At 35.7% G+C, this 22,095-nt stretch overlaps 1 long non-coding RNA gene across 1 annotated transcript; it reads left to right on the top strand.

Moving 5' to 3' along the window:
* The first annotated feature begins 8,653 nt into the window (after positions 1–8,653).
* On the top strand, positions 8,654–13,080 carry LOC127508930 (uncharacterized). The gene is made up of 4 exons (XR_007928986.1): positions 8,654–8,914; positions 10,243–10,314; positions 11,503–11,831; positions 12,793–13,080. It is a non-coding gene; the product is annotated as an uncharacterized LOC127508930 (long non-coding RNA).
* The last annotated feature ends 9,015 nt before the right edge of the window (positions 13,081–22,095 follow it).

Here is a 22,095-nt window from a genome sequence, read left to right as displayed (position 1 = left end):
TTACATGGCATTTCATTAAAGTAACACCTTAGAAATGGCCTCAAATAAACTATAAAAAGGTGAAGATAATCATGTCTGAAAGCTGCAATCAATCTGTCATTGGTTAAATCAATGGAGAATGTCTCGTATTTTTCGAGATGGTCCTCACTGCAGAACACAAGATCCAGGGGGGTTGGATCTAGGTCCAACTCCTCCTACTTTACATATACATAAACCTACCCATCTCCACCCCCTGGTTCTAGATCCAACTCCTCCCACTTTACATATACCTTAACCTACCCGACTCCGCCCCCTGGATCTCAAGTGTTCTGCAGTGAGGGGCTATTGTATTTTTCCGAGGGTGCTCGACCATTTCCGTGGGTTCTCGAGCCCCAAGCACCAAGGATAGGTGCCTATGGGATACTCTACTGTTAGTAACACTAACATGGGCCATATGCTGCCTACTTTCCTAACACATGTCCCAGTGCATGTAATACCTTCATTATCATTGTTCAAAATCTAACAATGGTAATACTTTACAAAAAGGTCTCAGTAAGGTCAACTTAAACTAACAATGAGCAATAAGAATACAACTGTTTGATGTTTTTTTTTCATGTTAGCTCAGATCCATTAAATAATATTAACAGACACAACCTTTTTTTAAAAGAAGCTAAAAATGTTTAAATGAACATTAAGATTAATAGATGTTTTAGTGGTATTTTGTTTAGAAATATAGTGTTATCTGCTCTTATTATGAAATGGGTGTTTTATACTAGTGTGACTGTTGTCAGATTAATGTTAACCAATGACAACCAAACAGCTTTCAAAGAACTGTTTTAGCAAACCTGCAAATCCCGGAATCTAACAGGGCAATTCCAGCGTTATGGACGTGACATTTGGAGTCAAAACTTGAAATATAAATGCTCAAAGAATGCGTTTAATAGCAACATATTAAACTGTCTATTTATATATTCATAATACCTTACTAAAGGAGTCCAGACATTAGAAAAATGTCAGTCTATACAATTGTTTTATATTTTAGATGAGGGAAATATACAGCGTTATGGACGTGACAAAAAAAGTCACTAAGTTTTGGGTGACAACATATTTTTTAAGAATTCTGTGAATTACACTGCGCAAACCAAAAGTAATACTGCCCACCGAATGAAGAAGGGTTGGATCTCCACAGAGCATAAAATAATAATTTTATTTCATTTTTCGTGTTCACATAAATGAGGAAAAAAACAACGTTACGGATGTGACAGTTTTTCGTTACGGATGTGACAGACTGCTTTAAAACTGCTTTAAAACTTTCACAGAGACCTCAAGCAGCCATTTAAACCACAAAATATTGAAATCTGGGATACCGGTATGGTAAGATTGCACAATTTATCAACTTTTTACTAAACTTTATACCCTGTATTGCAAAAGGTAATGGAGCGTGTGCGTTGTTCATGAATCAATTTAGAGACCACGGTTTTCCTTCTTACAGAACTGCTTGCTAAAATACATTGACAAATAATGTTTATCATAAAGCAGTTTAAAATCGCATGTTTTCCCCACAGTCAGGTGAACCGACTGACGTACGCTGTTGTCAATCGCAATCGTGTCAGTTTTTTGTTTTGTGTCTAAATGATCAAATGGATTTCGGTTAGTTTTCAGTTTAAAGCAGAGTCTTGAGTCAAAATGATCAAACTTTATTTCAAGTCAAAATTATTGCAATCTTATTATTTTTATTTTGTCAGCTTGATCACGCGGATTGTGATCAATATGCTATTCATTTTTTAACCAACAGGTAAAAACGCGACATCCCGAGGGAAGTGTCCTATGAGACACAATGCTCTTCTATAAGTTGTACTGTATCATATAGGCCTACCTTCTGATGTTCATATTTCGTTCTCTAACTGGCAAGAGGAAGAGAAGATCAGTTCATGTGCGCTTGATCTGCCGCTTACACTGAGGTGCTGCAGTAGCTAATCTGTCACGCGCCGTAGGCTATTAAAGAGCGACATTGCGATTATTGGATATGTTCTGATATATGGTAAGCCTGAAACAGACCATAGCAATATAAAGAAGCAAAGTCATATGCATAGGATTTAATATGAAGCGCCCGTAACGGTCACGTCCGTAACGCTTATTATGATTGTTCAGAGCAACGTAGTGAAATTAATTGTTGATCCTAATATGCATAAACATAATTTAGCTTTGCATATAAAGTTTCAAGTTATTTGCATTTATAATTGTTATATGACATAAATTAATCTTTAAAACGTTACGGACGTGACAGAGCACTGAAGCGTCCTGCCCTCTTTATTCCCGCCCTTATAAATTCAACAGGCAGTGCTGTTATGACATATAGAAATTTGGGTATGTGCATGTTGATCCAGACTTTGCGTCATCTGAAGTCCTTGCAGGAGTTATACATGATATAAATAACAATAGAGAATATATTTTATAATACAAATATTTAAAAAATGTGTAAAGATAAGACTTGACGTCAGAGAATATATCTATATTTATATACAAGCTATAAATTTTATTTATACTCAAGCATTAACCTCAGTCAGTGTTGTTAAATTAAAAAAAAAAATATATATATATATATATATACAAATTTATACCTTGTACTGACATATCTTAAAGTATGTCAGTGTCATTGTTTCATCTCAAGATGTACACCAGTAATGTTTTTTTCTTTCTTCTAAGTTTATAAACGCTAGTAAAATGTCCTAACTAAGGCCTATTCCTGGTTTAATCTAAGCCCTGTCTGTGAAACCAGGCCTTTATGTACTATTATTTTAATATCTTTTAAACTGTAATTGTAATTTATTCCTGTGATCAAAGCTGAATTTTCAGCATCATTACTCCAGTCTTCAGTGTCACATGATCCTTCAGAAATCATTCTAATATGCTGATTTGCTGCTTATTATTATCAGTGCTGAAAACAGTAGTGTGGCTTGAACCATGATACATTTTTGTCAGGCTTCTTTGCTGAAAAAAAAAAGAGCTGTATTTATTTGAAAGAAATATTTTGTAATATTATGTGTTTACTTTCCATTTTCAGCAATTTAATGCTTCCTTGCTAAATAAAATTAAATTTCTTTCAAAATAAAGATCGTACTGAAAGGTAGTGTAAATAAATGTGTAGTATTAATAATTTTACATTTTGAAACATCATTTTGTTAAAATATATATTTGTCAGCTAAAATGTAATTGTAAAAAGACAAAAAATGTATAAAAAAGTTGCTTTTAGTGAGTGACATTTTGTAATTCAAATAGCCATTGAAAAAAAAAAAAAACAACAACAACAAAAAAACAACAACATTGACATATTCTCTACTGCAGCGTTGCAGAACCTCTTTGCAGGAGGAGCAGATCCAATGGAGTGCTTTTCCAGCCTGTTCCAGTCTCTCTGGATCCCATGAAACATTCAAGAACAGTATGGAAAGATTGTTTGCTAAGAAAGATCATGAAGTTGTGTTCATTTGTGGAGATTTTAATTAAGATCTTCTAAATCCCAACAAGCATAAACCTACTGATGAATTTATTGATGTAATGTTCAGTATGAGTTATTTTCCATCAATAACTAAACCAAGCAGAATAACATCTCATTGTGCAACTTTAATAGACAACATATTCACAAATAGAATGGACAATAGTATAAAGAGTGGGTTACTTCTGAATGACATAAGTGATCATTTACCAGTGTTTGTGACGTGTATAGTGATTATGTGAAGTATAAAGATGTTAATGTGATTAGTTACAGGAGAGTTAGAACAGCTGAATCAATAAATACATTTAGAAAAAAATAATTATTCAAACATAACTGGAATAAATTGCATGAGGAGACTGATACCAATAAAGCTTACGAAACATTCCTGACAATATTTAAATCATTATATAATGAACATTGTCCTTTGAAACTATTTAATAAAAAGCAAAAATATAAAGAGAAACCAAAGGGTTTACAAAATGCTTGTAAAAAAAAAAAAAAAAAGAATGCTTTGTATAAACAATTTATAAAATATAGAACTTTGGAAGCTGAGAACAAGTATAAAAGATATAAAAATAAGTTGACTAGTATTATGAGGATAAGTAAGAAAGATTATTATAATAAAATATTGAATGATAATAAAAATATCAATGGCATTTGGCATGTGTTAAATAATATTGTCAGGAATGGGTCAACGAATATAGAATACCCTCAGTACTTTATAGATAATGGGAGGACTGTAGGTAACATGAATGATGTGATTAATGGGTTTAATAATTTTTTGTAAGTATAGAACCAAATTTGGCAGAGGAAATTAAAAGTCCAGAGATAGGAGAGGTGAATGGTGTGGATTATTTAGATAGTAACCCAAATACAATGTTTTTGAAACCAACTGATGAAAATGAGATTATTGAAATTATTATTAAATGGAAGAATAAAAGGTCTACAGATTGGAATGACTTTGATATGGCTTTAATTAAGGAAGTTATTGGTGTTATTGTAAGACCGTTAACTTATATTTGTAATTTATCCTTTAAAACAGGTGTATTTCCAAGTAAAATGAAAATTGCTAAAGTCATTCCATTATATAAAGCTGGTGAGAGAAAACTATTTACTAATTATAGGCCATTGTCTTTACTATCTCAGTTCTCCAAAATATTAGAAAAACTTTGTTAATAGATTGGATAATTTTATTGAGAAGAATCAATTATTGGTTGATAGTCAATATGGATTTAGGTCAAATAGATCTACATCCATGGCATTAATGGAGTTAATTGAAGATATTACCAGATCTATAGATAATAAGAAATATGCATTGGGTGTATTGATCTAAAAAAAAAAAAAAAAGCTTTTGATACAATTGATCATAATTTTTTTAATTACTAAACTGGAGAAGTATATGGTATAAGAGGGGTTGTACTTGATTGGATGAAAAGTTACATAAGTAACAGACTTCAATTTGTGCAAATAGGAGAGTATAGATCAGAGTGCTTGGATATTATATGTGGTGTATGTTATTAATGTTGAAATAGATAGAGTATATGAAAATACATTTTTGGGTGTGATTCTGGATTACAAAATCTGCTGGAAACCCCACATTAAACATGTCAGAGCAAAAGTATTGGAGTGATGGGGAAAGCAAGGCATGTGTTGAATGAGAAAGCACTTTATATATTGTATTGTTCAGTTGTCTTGCCGTACTTGAATTATTGTGTTGAAGTGAGGGGCAACACCTACAAAACCACCTTACAAACAATAAGCACAATACAAAAAAGATCAATTAGGATAGTAAATAAAGTAGGATATTATGAGTATACCAATTTACTGTATTTAAAATTACGTACTTTAAAGTTTAAAGATATGGTAGAATTTAAGACTGCACAAATAATTTATAAAGCAAAAAATAAACAGCTGCCTGAAAACTTACAACTGTTCATAGATAGAGAGGGGGTTATAATTTGAGAGGGGCTTTAAATTTGAGACAGCAGAATGCTTGAACAAAGCTCAAAAGTATGTGCATTTCAATTTGTGGGCTGATTCTGTGGAATAGTTTGACTAATTCTATCAAAGAAAGTGTAAATATCTTGCAATTTAAAAAAAGGTATAAGATTTATTTTTTATAAGTACAGAAGTGGGGAGGGAGAGAGATAATTTAGCTGTTGTTAATGCTGCTTGAATTTTGTTTTGGTTTGTTTCTCCTTATATTAATAGTTAGATATGGTAGGATGGAAATTGGAGTAGCATCTTTGTATTAGTCAAAATGGTATGTCAGATTTATCTGGTTTAATTGGGATTTGGATTTAAGTACTGGGGTAGGGTTTAATAAGCCTATGGCTTCTAGTTATACCTTTTCAAACGGGTTGAGTATTATGTTGAAATTTTGTGTTTCTTATATTATTTGTTAATTTTGTTTTTATTATATATATATATATTTTTTTAAATAAAGACTACTACTACTACTACTAGTATCAACACGGAGAACAACGCCATTTCTCTAGGATTCGACCACCTGGTGAGCAACAGCATTCCAATCTGATACAGGACCCAGAGGAGGGACATCACCGATTAAAGGTACAGCGATTGAATAAGTAAGTTTACTATCATCCATTGACAATTTGCCAGCAAAACTTTTACAAAACTATCAAAACATCTCATCTACACGTAAAGATGCGATTAAAAGCCCAAACTTTCATTAAAGAGCTCAAAATATAGATAAGAGTTAGTTAGCCAACCTTTTCTGAAAACGGTTGAGATGCTAACTGACTTTTTTCGAAGACACTAAATAATTTCTTTGAAGTAAATATTCAACAGAAGTGTGTCAATTACACGTAAGAAAGGTATCAGGAACAGTTATATATATTATTTGTGTGATTTTATGGACTAAACTTACCTAAAATCAGTGAAAACAACAGCGAGACGGAGTCTTGCTGCTTGACGTTTCCCCGTTTCCATGGTAACTCAGATCCGCTCCAGTGTTTGCTATCGGAGTAGTCTCATGTAATCTCGCGATATCTCTTCAGACCGCAAAAAATGAAAATGAGCAACACGTACCAACAAAATGACGCAGAAGTGGCAAAATAGGCCCAAATCGACAGTTTTATTTCATATACATTATTATTACTATTATTATTCTATAATATGGTTAAACACTTGTTTTTTTCTTTTTGTCACTTGTATATCATACGAGCTTATTTCAGCATTGATTTATAAGTGATTTTCTTAACCTATTTCAACCTTTTTACATTTAATAATTTTTTCACTGACGTTACTTCAACCATATTTCAACGTTGAATTTCGGTCACGTGTTGACTGGGCTTCAACCGTTTAGCATTCACCATTTAAACAACAACTGACCTTATTTCAACCAAATTTCAACGTTGAAGGTCGGTCATGTGCCGGCTCCACAAATATCTCTCTCTTGACCATCAATTTTAACTCAAAACATCAGTTCTGATGATCCTGAACTGGAACCACTAAACAGGCCATACAGACTCCAGCAGAACTGGAAGAAGCTTAGGACAAGCTGAAAGTGACATCTCACTGAAGGAAAGTGGTGTGTGAAAATAGGTCAGTGCTGTGTATTCCTAAACATTCAACACCTGCTGTTAACAAGCTAAATCAGTGAAGAGAAGACAAAAAGAACAGAAACTACAACTGACTTCCAGCCACGGCCCATAAAATCAACTGAAGATGAAGGACATGAAATCTCTCAAGATTTCAACAGACGATTAAACAACTCCACAAACAATTACTAATCAGTTTGACTTTATTTCATTCATGTATAGAAGTTCTCATGAAAATGAACGGGTTTAGATGTTGATGTTTGGGTGAAAATGTTCAATTTGAGGTCACCCTTCATGGTGGTCATTGTTTGCTTTAGTTGTGCTCTTGCTTCTTGTCTTTTGTTAGTTAATTTATTTTTTTTAGCAACTGCAGGTGTTTGCAGATCAACATGTCTGCTTTAATACCAACCTTTTTTTTTTTTGTAGTACTGTGGCTAATACACTTATGGAAATGAAGCATTACTGAAAAGAAGGTAATAAACAAACTTAGCACCATTGTCACAATTAATTAACAGTTAACATAGTACGAATTTCTTCTGATGCAGTAAAAGTGTTTTCTGAATGCACTAATACAGCAGTCAGAGAAAAGCTACCAAACATGAGTCAAGAGCCCTACTACATGAAACACTGATCACCATAATGGTGAGTTCAAGTTTGCTTCTCTTTTCTTTAGTGATTGTACTCATTATCTTCAGCTGTCATTTCTAATGCTCACACTTAGTGCTGTTACACACAGGACTTGGCCGTTTCTCAGTATGCGTTACGCGTCCTTATGCATTCTTGTGTCCTTGTGTTCTCACACTTTGTATCATCTACCATCAAAGTTCAGTTCCAATCCTCAACAATGCAAGCACAGAGGATGCATTAAAGTACCTGGGTGTGTTCTTGATATCGAGTGTGCAGATGCAGACTTGAGCCAATTGAACCATTAAATCCCAGAAGTCATTGCGGGCGGTGAATGTATGGAAGCATGGATTAAAATTCTCCATCACTGCGACGGATTTCCGTCAATTGCAGGGTTCCCGCCTGTCCTTAATGTCTTAAATTCACTTTTCAACATTTTAAGGCCATAAATAGGCTTACATTTCTCAAAGAGTGTAATAAATGTCTTAATTAAGTTTTAATGGGTCTTAAATTAAGGTAAGACGAGGCGTATTCACCCTGCTGAGGGGGATGTGATCAAAGCCTGGAGTGGAGCAAAAGCACATTCCTCTCTCCACTCTAAAGCGTTCTGTAATCACTCCGCTCTTGGTCCACTCTGGGTTTTCCATTCACTTAGTATTGGAGAAGTGCATGTCAGGCTACGTTCTGAGCTAGAACTTTATTTCAGCTAGCATGGACATAGTTGCAGGAAGGCTCCGATGTATTGGAGATCAATAAAAGTGTAAAAAATAAACAGAGATGGGCTTGGCTTTGTGAAATGGGTGAGAATGGAAAGGCTTTTAGTTTGTATGCTAAAAGGTACGCGTCTTAAAGGGGTGGTTCAGTGTTTTTTTTCTAGGCTTGATTGTGTTTTTGGGGCGCAGTTTAACATGTCTTAACGCTTCGTTTTTTAAAAAAAAGACATTTTTCATATATTTTACCTTTACACCTCTGTTTCCATTTTCATATGAACGGCTCGTTTGACTTCCTGGTTCTATGAAGCCACTCCCTCTAAAATACGCAATGTGCTCAGATTGGTTAGGTGGCCCAGTGTATTGTGATTCGCTGAAGCGTCCGGAAACGCCACGCCCCTTACCATTAGTTGTTACATGTGCTTTAGTGGAAATGTAAATAATGGCGTCTATATTGCTGTATCAAATTGAGCCGAATCAGATCCAGATGAAGAGGGTCAAGCAGAACCTCTGCAATCGCGGCTTTTAAAGGACGTTTATGAATGGTATTTCATTTTGTATTTGTGTCAAAGTGTTTAGATATGCTGTCACTGCTGTTTGTTAGCTTTCAGTATACAGTTTTATCCTGATTAAAGCTTTACTGTAGCCGAATACATGAGTGAGTAGTAGCATTTTTGTAAAGGTAGCGTTTAATTTATAGCATGAACAACTGTTTGTCTATGAACAAAGTTTGTTGGCGTTTGTTGAAGTATGTACTAGAATTTAGCTAACTGGCTAGCGAAGCAAAAACGCGTTGGTCTTTGTTTACGTCCTTGATGCAACCAAAAAATAGCAACAGAACTATACGTTTAAAAGACATGTACAAACAATAAAATGTACTTACAGTTTGGGGCCGATAAACAGCAGCTTCTGCTTTTAAAGTGGGAACTGCTTCTTTCAGTAGTAGCCTTTGTGCATTCAGTAATAGCTATCCAGCATTGAACTCGTGTAGATTCTGGAAGCTGTCTTCCACGGCGCATCCAGTGTAGAAAAAAATCACAGATTATTATAATGGGTTCTATTATCTTTTGACGCATCGCTTGCGTCCGGTGTACACAACTCTTCGGCTTCCATTATGCTGCGTGACATGGCCTCGCCCACTTTGTTGCGTGTTCCCGGGGGCGTGTTTTGCAGGGTTTATGATGTCACCAACCCGGGAAGAAGCTTGTTGTAGTCCAAACCGGTCGTTTTTGTAGACATTAAACTGCCATAACTTTAAAAGACAATATCTCCGTTTGCATTGAACTTTCAGCGCTGTAACTTTGCAAATACTATTTATGCTCAAGCAGCAACATTACACACTAACTAAAGTTAAAAAAGTGAAATTGCAATGAACCACCCCTTTAAGCCCGCTTCTGCCACAGTTGAATAAAAAATATAATTCTATAAGTCATAATAATGAGAAACTTTATCGTTATGTTATTTTGCAACACTAGATGACTTGCAGAAACGTTAACAGTTGTCATCATGAATCAGAATTAACGTTATTGACGTTACTTAATAACTTGCATCCCAAACAAATAATTTGAAGCAAATCAATTAAAATCAATTAACCCGAATTTATGAGTGTGTATTTGGATGCCATCTGATTATAACGTTAACGATAATGTCTTAATTAGATTAGGATTAGATTCATATTAGCTAGTTACAAATGTAATTACCACTCATCTTACCACTTTACGTTAGTTAGCGTATTAATGGCTTATGTTAAAAGTTGTAATTCCTCACACTACGTTGATTCACTGCTATCCAGTGCTTTGTGAGATCCTCTTGAATATGACTTTTGAGAAGGAAATGCACTTTATATTTTTACAAGATGTTTATTTTCTTTTAGTGACCCCAGTTGAGGTCATTATGGCCAGTTGTGACACATCCACATCCACCACGTCTGCACACGGCTTAAACTGTAAGTACTAGTCTTAGCTACTTGACATTTGACAGCTGATATTACAATGTCCGTCTTAAAGGTGCCCTAGAATTCTTTTTCACAAGATGTATTATAAGTCTAAGGTGTCCCCTGAATGTGTCTGTTAAGTTTCAGCTTAAAATACCCCATAGATTTTTTTTTATTCAGTTTTTTATCTGCCTATTCTGGGGCATCATTATAAATGCGCCGATTCAGCGCGCGTCCCCTTTAAATGCTCGCGCTCCCCGCCCCAAGCTCGCAACTCTATAATACATTAAATAAACAAAGTTCACACAGCTAATATAACCCTCAAAATTGATTTTTACAAAGTGTTCGTCATGCAGCATATCAGATCATGTAAGTATAGTATTTATTTAGATATTTACATTTGATTCTGAATGAGTTTGAGGCTATGCTCCGTGGCTAACGGCTAATGCTACACTGTTGGAGAGATTTATAAAGAATGAAGTTGTGTTTATGAATTATACAGACTGCAAGTGTTTAATAATTAAAAAAATAACGATGGCTCTTGTCTCTGTGAATACAGTAAGAAACGATGGTAACTTTAACCACATTTAACAGTACATTAGCAACATGCTAACGAAACATTTAGACAGTTTACAAATATCACTAAAAATATCATGATATCATGGATCATGTCAGTTATTATTGCTCCATCTGCCATTTTTCGCTATTGTCCTTGCTTGCTTACCTGCATAAAGTCTGTTGATTCGGCTGTGTTGCTCCAGACATTAATACTGGCTTGGCTAATGGATTGAACATGGGCTTGCATATGCAAATATTGGGGGCGTACATATTAATGATCCCGACTGTTGTGTCACAGTCGGTGTTATGTTGAGATTCTCCTGTTCTTCAGAGGTCTTTTGCACAAATCAAATTTACATAAGGAGGAGGAAACAATGGTGTTTGAGACTCACTGTATGTCATTTCCATGTACTGAACTCAAATTATTTAACTATGCTGAGGTAAATTCAATTTTCAATTCTAGGGCACCTTTAAAAGGACAATAAAAAACTAGACTGTCATCTATATTTTGAGGTGTTGCTAGTTTGATCTATGTTCTCCCACATGTGACAGCACTGTCAACAAAAAACCGAGATACCTTTCCATAGTTAAATTCTTAATTACTTAAAGCATTTAATAAACTCATTTATTTTCCTTCCTTAGACACAGTGGTAACAGCCGTATCAGACGCGGTGCCCAGAGAGCTGCAGAGACCATGGGAAGAGACCTCAGTCTGCCAGACGTCAATGTCTGCAGGTTTGGCTGGGGTGGACTGCGATAGAGAGGATTTCTCCCATTCCCTGCGAGGAAGAGCAGCACCAGATGTCTTCCTCATCCACTGTGACGGAAACGATATAGGGGAGGTCAGCAGCGTACAGCTGGTGAATGCCATGAAGGAGGAAGTGCACCAGCTTAAGCTCCGGCACCCTGGCATGAAGATCATGTTGTCGGATGTGACCCAGAGGTGCCGGTGGAAGGCTGGTGTGAATCCGGTAAAAATAGACAAGGGCAGGAAGTACCAGTAATCAGTTTTGTGTTTCTTTTCCAAATTCAAAGGCCATGTCCTGCGCGAGACATCGCAAAGGACGTGACACACTTGTGCAGATAAAGACTCTGGCTAGCATGTTTACATACTGCTGTTGGTTAATGAAATTTTGATGGATGAAATACTTTTCAGTTTTATGGACATCAGTTTAAGTCCATAAAAGGTCACAATTAAAGACAATACCAAGAGTAATCACACATCTGACAAAAAACACAACAATGATTCACAAGACACCAGAATAGCTCCTTCAAAAAAAGAGACACCAAAATAGCTCCATCAAAAATAAATAAATAAATGAATAAATAAATAATTGGGAACAACAACACATCAGGCAACATAGCCGTTCATAAACATTGTACCCAAAGGGAAAAATTATTATTAATGTAAATATTATTAATATAAAATATTTGTTTACATTAATTCCATTAATGGCCAAAAATCTTCTGCTGGTGATTGCTTTACTGTTTATCATGGTTGACCCTTAGATTTTGAATGGCTGTGCTATTAAAATATTTATATAATTCATATTGGGCGGTACTGGTACCATGATTACTTGCTAGCATGGATAATTTAAAAGCTGTCATCGATGTTTGCTGTGCAAAATTTGACTGAATGGATATATATATTTGAAAAGAAATTTCATGCAACAACAATATAAATATTATTCAGCACATAATTACTTATAATTACACAATTACATTTCTTAACTAAATAGTGTCACCTTTAATTTGTTCATATTCCTTTTAGTAGTAGAAATCCCTTCAAGTGTCAGTTTAGTCATTTGGACAGAAATATAAAGTACTGGCATGGCTTGATCATAATCATGCGTGCTTTTTAAGAGAGTGTTCCTGTTAATGCGTTGATAGTATTTTAAAATAATTGCCTTTTCTTTCATTACTGTTCTTTAGATATGAAGCTGATGGGTCTGCCTAAACCCAGGAGTGATGGACTGAAGAATTTTCAATGCTCTTATCCAGTTTTTTTTTTTTTCCTTCTTTTTTTTTCTTATAATCAATAAAAAGGTGATTTACAAATTCTGAGTTGAAAGTCATTTTCTTCACAGTAGAAATATTTTGTCATTTAATTTAAATTATATTAGGTCAGGTACAGGTTTACTAAAACATAACTGGGCAGGGTTTGAAAGTTTCCTTTGCAAATCAGTACAGGTTGGTATTGAAAAGTCGTTTATGAATGTATTTTTAGTCAAATGTATATAAGATAAATATTGGCAAAGTTCAGACTCTGTCATATATGTGAATCAACTTTGTGTATTTTCAATTTGAAAAATAACTTTTATATTGATGGATTAATTGTATTGAATTGTAATTGTATTGTATTGTATTGATATTTTGAAAAAAAAAAAACGTGTCATGGACTTACTGCATTTTGGGGAAAAAATAATCCGTTTTTATAATAAACTTTTTAAAATCAAAATCTAGATTTGAATTTTGAATGTTTTTATAACCAAAAGATGCTATGTGAAAGTTTGAAACAGAAAATAGTGGTTTTCATCTTGCCACTTTCTTGGTAAAGAAAACACCTTTTTACTCAAATTAATCAAAATGGAGTATTGCGTTTACTTGGGTAAATTTGGTTTTATATTCGCACATTCGGACTTCCGCATAGGCTACAATAACTTTGTACACTACATTGGACATTCAGTGGACGTTCACAAGTAAGTATGCCATTAAAATAATACTTGCCCATTTTGATCGATTGTGAAAAATGTTGTAGGGTTACAGTTGTTGGTTGTAAATATCATGTCGCTGTTCAGAATTTGCAAACATTAACTTTATTGCACATTATTAGAACGTTCTTAAACGCGGAAGTCCAAATGTGCGAATATAAAACCAACTTTACCCAAGTTTGCGTTTTTGGTTTTGGAACCAAACTCTTCATATTTTGTTGACTTGTGTTTACATTATCCCAAATGTTTCCAAGAATGTTTAAATCCAGAGAAATAAGCAATTTTATCCAGGACACGGGCTGTGTCCATGAGTTGCCTATCAATGGCATCATACCCTCAATTTCCGGTTTTAATTTGTAGAAACCATGGAAACACCAAAGACGCATTATATTCCTCATCTGTATAATAAAACATATATTTTTATTAGACAGATGAGGAACTATTTGGATATATTCATCGACTGAAAACGAATCATGTTATATACCTTTTTGTTTAAATTTCGTTCTCTTGATTTACAGCGAGTACCGTGTTTTACCATGACTAATATCGATCTAGCTTACTGCAGTGTGTAACAAGAGTCTCATAGCAGCTGCCAAGCAAACACACAGAGTAGCATTATGACAACTTTTAACACACAAATGTATCTAGTATGATAAACAGTGCTGCATTACCCCACATACGCTAGACCAAAAAAAAAAGCAGAAGCAGCGACTGTGGCATAATAAAAGTTCCACTGCTCTCGAGACGTGTCACGCTCGTCTCTCATTATCAATCTCTCCAGCGGTCTCGTTCAGCTCCAACATCACTCGCCCTGCTCTGCTTCATACTACAGTAACTTTAATAATCTCATCCATGAACATGATTTCTGCCCGAGTCCCGTCCAGATTCTTTTCCACCGGCTGTAGACGTGAAGACAACACCTCCCATGATTATGCAAAATCAAGAATAAGCAACTGAATAAGCGACCTCTAGTGGCGAAAATTTACATATTGTGGCTTTAACAGATCAAATATTCACTTATCCCTGTGATCTCCCAGATGAAGGTTACTTTTAAAGTAATCAACAGTTTAATTTTTAACAGTTTGCAAATGACTCATAATTTACTTGGTGTTTGGTAAAGAAGGGCCTACTTTGCATCAGCAACACTGACTCAATGACAAACAAGTCATTCATAAGAAGACAACTGATGGCACCTGTATTCATAGCAACTAGTATCTAACAAATTAATTGATTGTTAATCATAAAAAGAGGGGGCTGCTGCTCGATATAATAGTTTTCAAGAACATTATGTAAATTGGTAAACTATTTAGCCTAGGCTAAAAGGAACACCAAAACTTAACATCTGTTCTGAACTCAACAACTCTGGGCAAACTACTGAGTAAGCACCAATCAGAGGCCACGTTTTTATGATGGTATGCAAAATCATGATCCTAGAAAACAGCTTCTTCAATTAGGGTACAATATTCAGCAATCAAGTATATATTAATCAATTATTGGACACTTATTTGGAAGTTGAAAACAAACATTTTAGCAATTATTAAATGATCAATGTTTTGATTTTAAATGTAGTCAGAAATGTAATCAGAAAGTAGCAACAGAACTTGTCAAGGTGTAGTAAGAACATTTATTTAAAAATTGTAGCAATTTATGGAAAGCTGGCAGCCTGCACGTTTCTTCCATATGGATCAATTTTCTGTTCTCATCTCAAGTCTGGGCAAACTACTGAGTAAGCACGAATCAGATGCCGCATTTTTATGTCATCATGTAGACTTCTTACAAATTGTTTTACATTATTTTAAAACTATAAAAATACAAAACACTGAAGTATTTTAATACAAAATACAAAGCCATTTTCATCAACCCTATCAAATACAAATTACAAAATACTATTTTATATTTGAAATACATGTATCATGACTACTGCCCATCCCTGCCCTGGTCGAATATGCATTTTTGTCAAATTTTTGTCATTTGATCTATCTATCTATCTATCTATCTATCTATCTATCCATCTATCTATCAAAACTACTAAACTAAAACTTAAACTTTCAAACTTTTAAAACTACTTAACTTTCTGGACCGGCTTTTTCAAGCCAACTTAAAGTTTGTCTCAACGAACTTTTTAATCTGAAGCGGTCAGCTGACAGGCTAGTGTGCTAAGGAGAGGACATCCCTGATGCAGAGGCGCTCTTTAACACGCTTAAGCTCCAGGAATCGGTTGTGGAGCTGTTCTTTGTCAGTGAGAACAGTGTGGAGGAAAAGGTAAAGGAAATGCTGTTGGTAAGTGTAATTTTATCGCATAATTTCAACTAAGTATTACCAAAAAATAGTGTCAAAAAGCTACACTCACCTGAAAAAACAAACAAAACAAAAATAGGAAATCTGATGAAACAATGAAAATTAATTTAATACAAACTTAAGAAAACAGAATATGGACAATTATTCTCACCTCAGAAAAACCGTTCATTTAATTCTACTCCACCTTAAAATAACATTAAATCTGAGCATGTATTTCTAGCCGGTAAAATAAATACACGACATTCAATCAAATTACCTCATCTTTCGCGGTCAAAACTTATTGCACCCACACAAGCCAGCATCGCGCTACATTAGTGCTGTTCTCGACAATATACCTTTGTAAAAGTGTGAATTTACTAGCATGAACAAATAGCGTGTAGACACAGACTCCATAGATGGTTTTAAGATTAAAACTCTCTTCGATACAAAAACATACCCTTCTGTGAGTTAGTTTATAATGTTGATCATATTATACCAGCAAGAATATAATATATATCCCGAATATTGATTTAATACAACATATAATCAAACAAAAGGGTACTATTAAGTTATGAACATTTTAAACAGTATTGTCAGCATTTTGCAACGAAAGCCAGAGCAGAACTGCAGCACACAAGCTGTGTTTCGTGAACGAATCGTCAATGAGGAATAAGCATGAGGGGAGGAATAATCATTTACTTACTCAAATTTAAAGTAGATCTTTACCTTCATGCGGTGTGTGGAAATACAACCCGGAAGTCAGAACGCAACGAGCGGCCAGTGACGTCTATCATTGCTTTACCCTTTAGGCATGAAATCATTAAAATCATCGGGTTAAAATGCTTGGAAGAGACAGGGAACTCGAGGAGCGACGGATCAATTGGCCCGGTTTGCGAATCGAGGGGAAAAAAGGGGATGCGCGGACGACTAGTCGAAGGCCCGAGGCGAGTTAATGGCCGTCTGAACAAATTTGCAGGAGAGGATAACATGCTCAAATTCCCATGTTGTGCGGAAGGGGAACCAGAGGTTGAGGATCCTGGTGTAAATTGAAAACGTAAGAGTATTCTGCGCGGAACACTCTTTGTTGAAGGTAAAATGCTGCTAGAGCTGGTCGGGTTGGGATATGCATTCAAACGACGGGGTGGGACCAGAGCCGTTAAATATGAGAGTTGCGACACTCTTTGATCTCGCCGCAACGCTGTCACGTGGTTCGTGTAGCTCTCAATAGTTCCAAACAAATCCGCGCTGTCAACCAGTTTGAATAGTTTTAAGCGGGACAGACAGCTGTAGCTATATTTGCAGCAATTATCGGTAAATATTGACGCATAATATACATTGATTATTACGTTGACACTTTCATTACATACATATAATAGCCTTTTTTTCCTGGGGAGTGGCGGAAACACAGCATTAATCAGTTTTTGTGTTTAATTTTGGAGGGAAGAGGGGCTGCTCCCATAACATAAAATACATTTACAGCAATTTGCAGGAATTTTTTCGGTAAATATTAACGCGTAATATTGATTAAATATTGAATAAAATTGATTACTACGTTGAGTACACTTAAAGTAGTGTATTGTATCTGGAGAGTGATAGAGAGACGGCATTATCGTTAACAATGTGGTCTGTTAAAATGTACAGGTAACTGGAGAGATGGTTACTTCGTGAATTAACAATGTTCCTAAATACGATCCATAACATTAACATTTCTGTTAACTGGATCCATTTCAGTATGGATAATGTACCCCTTCATCCTGACCTTCCCTAAACATAGGCTAAACCATTCATCAGAACACACACAAATACATACATACATATGTGTATGTATGTTTTTATATATATATATATATATATATATATATATATAATGCAAATAAAGTCCTTTGAATTTAATTAATTTTGTGTGTGTGTGTTTAATTTTAGAGGGAAGGGGGGCTGCTCCCATAAGGTATACATTTACAGCATGTACTGTATATATTTTTCCCGTGCTTCTATGGTCATAATTACTAACATCCTAATGTTGTGTTAAGATACATTCACGTAAACATGCACAACAAGTGAATATCAATGAATGAAGCTGCTCAGTTTAAGTCAAGAAAGAAATTTGGTCAACAGTGAAAAATATACAAGACAAACAATTGCATTCAACAAAACATTTAATTATATATTATATCCAGGGAGAGGGTAGGTAAGTTTTGAATGTTCTGTCTTCAAAGAAACTCATTCGACTTCCTATAGGGAGAGAAAGAAGGCAGAAAGCAGGCCAGAAAAGGAATATAAGTGTTCACAATAGCCATTACATTCTTACAGCCCAGCTGTAGGATGATCTGGAGACCTAGGGCCTGTACCATGAAGCTGGATTAGCTGGCTAGCCAGGTTCAGATTAAGTTTCAGATTAGTCATCTGATTGGCTGTTCACCACTGATGTCACACATTCATGTGCACACGCTCCACAAACTCAGGATCAAAGCCTGAGTTGACAGAGAACGTTGATGATCAGCATCATGGTACCAACAAAGCCGGATTGGAGTGGTTTGGTTTTGTCAACTCGAAACTAATCCTACAACCCTGAGTTTGTTCAACTACCATCATGGTACAGGCCCCTGATGGTGAATCAAGTATCCATACATTTGATAACAAAAGCATTCAAACTCCACGCTATAAGTAATGCTATAGTTACTTGAATTTTTGGGTGAGAGCATTCCACTGCCAGAAGCAGACTGTGGGCCTGTTTCCACCTGGTATTAAGATGCGTTTTGGCTTATCGGATCACAAGTGGACGACACTAAATACAGGTGTAAACGGGGTCTAAAACGGTTTGAGTTTGTCCACTTTCGACCACTTCCGGAAGTAGTCGAAAATGCATTCGACCGGACTGCTTTCGTAGTGTAAATGCTCATGTAGTCGAATGTGTTTGAACAGCCACTAAAGACCACCTACTCTCCATCTACTGACCTAATGTGTAAACATTATGGGAAGCGCTCGAGCCAGACGGGATTTAAACTTTGTTGGCTGAAGACCCAAGTTTGGTTTAACGTACCAAGCACAATGTTCTCTCACCACACTCACTAATTCAGCTGGTCTCACGGCTGTCAGAGCAGAAGCGAACACTGATGCTCTCAATATGTTTTCCTGTCATCTCTGGGTGCGTTCATATGTAAACTGCTCAAGCTTATTTTGTCCATTAGATTGAAAGATCTGTAAAAATCCATACATTTAACCACCCCCTCGAAGAAATCAGGACAGAAGTGGTTGAAAGAGTACAAAAGAGATGGATTAAAACACCAGGTGTAAACGTGTATGTGTCTCCGTCGTCCACTTATGATCCGATCGACCAAAATGCATCTTAACTCCAGGTGGAAACAGGGCCTGTGTCAGAGGCCCCAGAGGAGACCGGGTCTGAAGTTGAGTCAAGCCTGTTGTTGCTGGAGAGAACTGGGAGTTGTAAAGAAAGAGGAAACAGTGTTAAGGTTAATACATTGAAGGACAGATTAAATACACGTTTCCCAAACATTTTCACAAAGTTGACATTACAGAGGTGAGAGCACACACCTGTAGTTAGGTCCATAACTATTTGGACATTTGTCATGATTTCTGGTATTTTGGCTCTGTACTCCAGTACAGATTTTGAAATTAAATGAGAAAAAAAAAAAAGATATATCTATATAGAAACCACTATTGTTATTCAAATTTTTATTCTTCCACACAATAACATTATGGAAGAAGCTGGGTGATTATTTAGCTAATCCAAGAAGTTATGCAAATAAGGGAAAAGATAATTTTATTTTTTTATGCTGTCACAGAGGTGTAAATTTAATGATGATTTAGCATTGAGGTCATAGTTTGTGGGGGTGTTTTTGCACTTGTTGCTTCATATCCAGATGTGTTTAATATTCTGGCCACCTCATGTATGTAAATAAGAAACCCATCTGAACACAATGTAGTGCAACATCACCTTTAACTATGACCTCAGTATTGAATTCACACATTTCTGGCCGATTATAAACTTCATTAAAGTAGAATTCCTGCCAGAGCTGTTGTATTGAATTACATTAGATTGTAAAGGTGTTCCTAATATAGTGGCCACTAAGTGTATGCAACCTCCTTACTGTGTTATTCTCTGGTACTTTAATGAACTGGCAACTAAGTGTTGCTAACATTAACAACAAATCTAATAACCGAAGATAAACGTTGTTTGACAACGAACTTGTAAATGTAAAGGTAAATGTAGCCTAACTGACGTCAGGTTATAGCTAAAGTTAGTGAAGTGTAGGTCACTTAAGCTAGCTGCAATTAGAGTCTAACTAACGATATTATCTTCCAATAAACATTAACTAAAGCTGGTTACATAAAATACAACTATTGACTAGATTCATGAGAGGTCAGGTAATGCGTTCAAATGTCAAAAATGCAGTAATTTCATAAACTTACCAGCGAGCGAACATCGGAATCACTGAAAATGAATGGGGTTCAGTGCTGGAACTATCAGTGTTTGGAATTATCGGCTGCTCCAGGACACGTGTTACTTCCGCATTCCAAAGTTCCTATGGAAGTCTATGGGAGTGTCGCAACTCTGTTTTTCAATGGCTCTGGGTGGGACCAAATGCTGGAAGAATTGTCGCTGGGATGACGTAGTAATGATGATTGACAGGACTGAATGTTTAGGCTCTTCCCGAAGCTACGTTTGGAACTACATTTAATTTCAGCCTTCCATTTGTCCTTTATCTGTAATGTGTTATTTGGGTTCTTAGATAGATATAACAGATATACTATAGAAATTATCTTTTTGACCACATGTCCACTTTGTATTTCTTTAAAAAACAATTCCATTGGGGAGGGGTTTTTTAACCATTTTTATTTCCTTATGCGTTGTGAGAAAATGAATCAATTGTTAATATCTAAAAAATTCACACCTTGGGAGTGTAAATTATTTTCTTTTCTTATTTGATCAAATGGTTTGAGTATATCATTGTTCAATAATTGATGAAGATAATTAAGTTCATATTGAGACCACTTTTTGAAACCCACATTTGTGCGAGATGGTGCAAAGTCAAAAACAGCTTGTTTGTAGACGCAGGGACACCTGTAACGAGCACACATGCGTACAATAAAACCTTAAATAAAAAGCAATGCTTGCTGCTGATGAAATTTGACAAATTAAATGATGTTTGTATAGTTCTCCAAATTTTTAAAGTAACTTTGGTCCATTCACCCATGGAGGCATTTTTTTTTTAAAAAAAACACTGGAAAAGGGTACTATTTTTAGGGGCATGGAACAGAGGCTATTTTCAATATTGACCCACCAACTTTGTATATCTTCACTCATCCATGAAATCAAGGGCCTCAACTGAGCTCCCCAAAAGTAAAACTTAAAGTTTGGGAGTCCCAGCTCGCCACTTATTTTTGGCGACTGTAATATTTTAAACCTTATTCTTGACCGTTTTTCTTGCCAAATAAATTTTTTTTCAGAAAATCAAAGGTAGATTTTGGTAGTAGTTAAAGGCAGCATGGAGGGTCATACCATGCAGTACGACCACATCGTGCTCCCGTTGGATGTCCAGTTAATCACAGAGGAGAGTGAGGACATCTCAATGGCACTGTGCCTCCTACTGTGTATATATTTTGCATTTAGAATCCAGCATCCTAAAGGACTGAAAAAGACACTGACCTTTTTGGAGTGTGTTGTTTTGAAATTGAAGGATGCAGCCGGACTTTCTGTCACTGTAAAAAGGGTGTACAACTCGATCTGTGAGTAGATTTTTGGAGTCAATATTTTCTCTCTCTCTGTTTTAGTTCCAGTTTCTATATTGTTTTTGAAATCCTGAAGGACTAACAGAAATGTTAGTGCACTGTTGACAGTAAAAGATACTGGCACTGGTGGTGGAGATGCCTGTGATGGCACTGGTGGTGGAGATGCCGGTGAGAAGGGGACTGAAGAGGCCACATGGACTGGGATTGGAGATGTTGGTGAGGAGGGGGATGCAAAGACCACAGAAACTGAAACTGATGGTGATGAAGAGTTTAGTTTAGTTTACACCCCTCTCATCTTCCAGGTCTGCATTTTTGCCTTCCAATAAAGTTATTGTATAGGGGCCAAGAAAGTTTGTCTCCAGTTTGCCACCCTTTCGTTGTTGGCTCCGTATGTTTTGCCTCCACACTCTGTCCCCCACTTTGAATTCATTCAGGGCTTTCTTTCATTTTGTTTGTCGCCTAAACCTTCCTTGTGAAGCTTTGGCATTGGCATGAG

Source organism: Ctenopharyngodon idella, chromosome 3 (assembly GCF_019924925.1).
Source record: "Ctenopharyngodon idella isolate HZGC_01 chromosome 3, HZGC01, whole genome shotgun sequence".
NCBI lineage: Eukaryota > Metazoa > Chordata > Actinopteri > Cypriniformes > Xenocyprididae > Ctenopharyngodon > Ctenopharyngodon idella.
The sequence above is the reverse complement of the archived record's forward strand: the minus strand, read 5'-3'. Positions and strand labels throughout refer to the sequence as shown.